General features: G+C 39.3%; 1 long non-coding RNA gene across 1 annotated transcript; it reads left to right on the forward strand.

The window, feature by feature from the left end:
- Positions 1-532: 532 nt before the first annotated feature.
- LOC143696140 (uncharacterized) lies at positions 533-3,258 on the forward strand. Its single transcript, XR_013185548.1, has 3 exons — positions 533-642; positions 1,717-1,836; positions 2,970-3,258. It is a non-coding gene; the product is annotated as an uncharacterized LOC143696140 (long non-coding RNA).
- Positions 3,259-3,604: the final 346 nt, after the last annotated feature.

Genomic DNA, 3,604 nt, shown 5'->3' on the forward strand with positions numbered 1-3,604 from the left:
CCACACATTAGATACTGCAGCACCTGACCTAGAAAGCTCTTTGTTCTTTAGTAGATCTAAGGGAATGTGGAAGATTATCCACAGGGATATGGAACAGGAGTGGAATGGGAACAAAATTAATTATGACTGTGCTCAGTTCCTGTGCAGCACTGCAACAAGTGGAGTGTTGGACTTGAATATACAGAACAGCCTCATCTATCTCTATAACTGGCATCTATTGAATTGTTTGAGACTGAACTTACATAAAATGAAAAAATCCTATGATCTTCTCCTATTTTGTATGCACTTTTATTCCTGTTCAAAAACTGAAGCATCCAGGAGGCTGCCCTGGACTGAGAAACAATCAGTGTCTGCAGCAGTCTCACTGATAAAGGAAATAGTTCTGTAGCTACATCTCTAATTTTATCACATATCCAGCTGGGAAAGGATGAGGCACTCACCTGAATCCTTCTCAAAGAGAAGTATCTTTGTAAGAAGAGAGAAAATAAAATGCAAGAAAGAAAGCCAGCAGTTATGCATTTGCAAGGTTGGAAATAATTTTTGGTTTCTGTACTGTTTCAGAACTGAGAATCTTTTATCTCATCTCATATCCCTTTGAAAGGAGCTCTGCATGGTCAGAAATACCATTTTTCAGATGCTGAGGTGTTGTCATATTTGCTGATGATGTGATTTCTTTTTCGGTCTGGGACAGCTTTTCCTGCTTAGCAATTGTTTGATGCTATGGTGAAGTGGATGTGTGGCTGCTCACCTGCTTCTCATGGAGGCCCCAAAGCAAAGCAGATATTTTCAGCAGGTTGCCATTTGCATGTCATTTTGTTTCACAGTGAGAAGAGAACTGTTGCTGAACAAAACACTTCTGGCTGCCTCATGGAGTGACTGATTGGCTGTCTGTCATTACTCACAGGGTAACAGACTTTGGGGTAGGGTAATGGGGTTGCTGTTCTTCTTGGCAAGATAAATGACCCTGAAGGATGAGCTAATATCTGTACTGCAAAATTGATTTTTTCTTGTGCCATAACTGTCCAAAAGTAGGCACTGTCACATTTCTGGGAAGGCTTCTAGCCCCACCTAGAAGGTGTCAGTCTTGCTGGATACACTGTGTAAGATTTAAATAAAAATCAGACAAGACTTACTCAAACTTTCCCCTGGGCTGAAGTTTCTTGTTGTGTGACTCCTCAGGTTGATTATATTTTCTTTTAAATTTCAGCCAAAATATTTACATTTTCTTAGTGATTTAGAATATAAAAAAAAAAGGGGGGGGGGCATTATCACAAGTGAAAAGGAGTTCTGTCTGGAAAGGTGTTGATAACACACCAATGTTTTGGCCACTGCTGAGCAGTGCTGGCACAGTATCAGGGCTGTCTCCCCACCATTCCACTGCCCATCAGTAGGCTGGAGGTGGGCAAGGTCTTGTGAGGGGGCACAGCTGACCCTGAGTGACCAAAGGGACAAGCTGTTTGTCTGCCCAAGCAAGCACTGCATGTGCTGAAGTCCTGATTCCTGGCAAGTGGCTGGACATTGTTTGCTGGTGAGAAGTAGAGAATAAAAAATTTGGTAGTTTTCTTCTGCTTGGGCATGCTCCAATTTCACTTTTGCTCAACCTGCTTCCATCTTATTCTCCCTCCCTCCTCTGCCCAGCTGAGTGTTGTGGTGGGTGGGATCTTTGCCATTAGTGGGATACCAAAACTGGGCTAACAACTCTTTCCTCTGTCATAGGGGGTGGATAACTGAAGTTTCTCATCTCTTGAAAATCCCTCTGTTTCTGGAAGAGAGAAGAGGAAGGGGAAGATAGGAGAGGAGAATGTGTTTATATTACATTCTCTTACATAAGCATGAGTAAGTGGGGAAAATTTTAATCCTGGTATTTCCACAGCTTTTAATAACTGATTTGCAAAGTTAATAATGTGTTTTCCATGTGGGGGTTTTTGTGATTTTTGTGCTGACAAACCCAGAACATCACAGGAGCTAAGTGTGTGCAAGGGCAGCAGCAAAGCCCCATGGACCTCATATTTTAACAAAGCCACTGCTGTGACTAATGAAAAGGTGAGGAAATGCTTGTATAATGGGAAGAAAAGTGGAGTGTTCAGCTTAAAGGCACGATAGGTTTTCTGTCAAGGATAAATAAAATAGAATTGTTTACTTCTTATATTGTTTCTTTAGAAGTTAATTTTCTTTCAGTTGTGGATTTATTAAAAAAATGCCTTGAAAATGTTGAAGAAAGAAGCTTCAACAGATAGCAATGAAAGCTTAGTACAGATGCACTACTAATAAACTGGCTTCAGGCAGCTACAAAGTAAATTTTGAAGGTTTGAATAGAGAGATAAACCATTGTTCTGAGCTCCTATTCAATCAGCTCTGAAGGACTTCTTCACTGAAAGCAAACCTGCTCTCCAGGGGATACTGTGGCTTACGCACAGCTCCAACTACTCCATAATCTTCCATATCAAACCTCTCAGCAGGAGCTTTGAACTGTCTACCTCCTTGGAGAAGATTTAGCTATCTCTGAAAGACCACATGTCCTTGAAAAAATCAGCTGCACTTCCTACTTCAGACCTGGATGAAAGTGCAAGCCTTCACCAACTGACAGAGACTTTTCCTTTATTCCTAAAGGCAAAATGACCCAATGCTTCAGAGAGAACACTGCTGATAGGCACAGGGCTAAAATGTTTGTGGATCAGATAAGTTGCCACAAGAAGCTAAATGTTCTTTTTTCCTTCTTTTTCCCAGTAGACAACGTTCATCTTATCACCTGAAGTTAAAAAGCAAAATGGCAATTTATTGTCTCTATTTCTTTGCTTTTGTATTTTCTTCTTTTACACTCTGAATTTCTGATTTAAATCTCTGAAACCTGAACACTTCTTAATTATTTGCTCCCAACTTTGGATATAATGAATCTTTCTTACGTGTGACATCCAAACATGTGCTAGGCATGTAACCAAATGTTTTTCCTTTATTTGGGAAAAATTCAGCATGGAAGACTGAGCACAGAGCTTATGCTGTGAGAATTTGTTCACATCTACAAGGTGTGGTGGGGGCCAAGCCAGAAATTCCCAATGCAAGAAATGGAGTAGTGTGGCTTCCTGCTCTGGAGTAAGATTTATCAGCTTGTCTGTACTCCACTACTTGTAGAATGGATGTTATTCATGTAATGAAGAAAATACAAGTGTTCTTGGAGTTGCAGCATAATTAATGTTCTATCTCTGTAAATGCTGAAATCGGTTTAACAAAAATTTTCTTAAAATAATAAACAGGGAGAAAACCTTTTGATACAGTGTAATATTTGGTGTTCATCTTTCCTATTTTCAAATTACCTTTCTTTAGCAAGTTCTCATTTCATATAGTTTGAGTTAGTCAAAATCAGAATGAAACAAGTAATTTCTGGTGAAATGCAATATTTTCATTCATCCAATATATTGTTTCCTGATTGCTATTTTGTATACAGGGCACATTTTGTTTGTGGATTTATTTATTACTTTCATTATCTTTAAAAACACAAAGTATTTTTTCAGTCCAGGGAACAAAATGAAAAAAACTTGCATTATCAGAGCAGGAACTATACTTTCATTTTGCAGGTTGTGCTCAAACCACATTCAGTTCCAAAAGG

This window comes from Agelaius phoeniceus, chromosome 1, assembly GCF_051311805.1.
Source record: "Agelaius phoeniceus isolate bAgePho1 chromosome 1, bAgePho1.hap1, whole genome shotgun sequence".
Lineage (NCBI taxonomy): Eukaryota > Metazoa > Chordata > Aves > Passeriformes > Icteridae > Agelaius > Agelaius phoeniceus.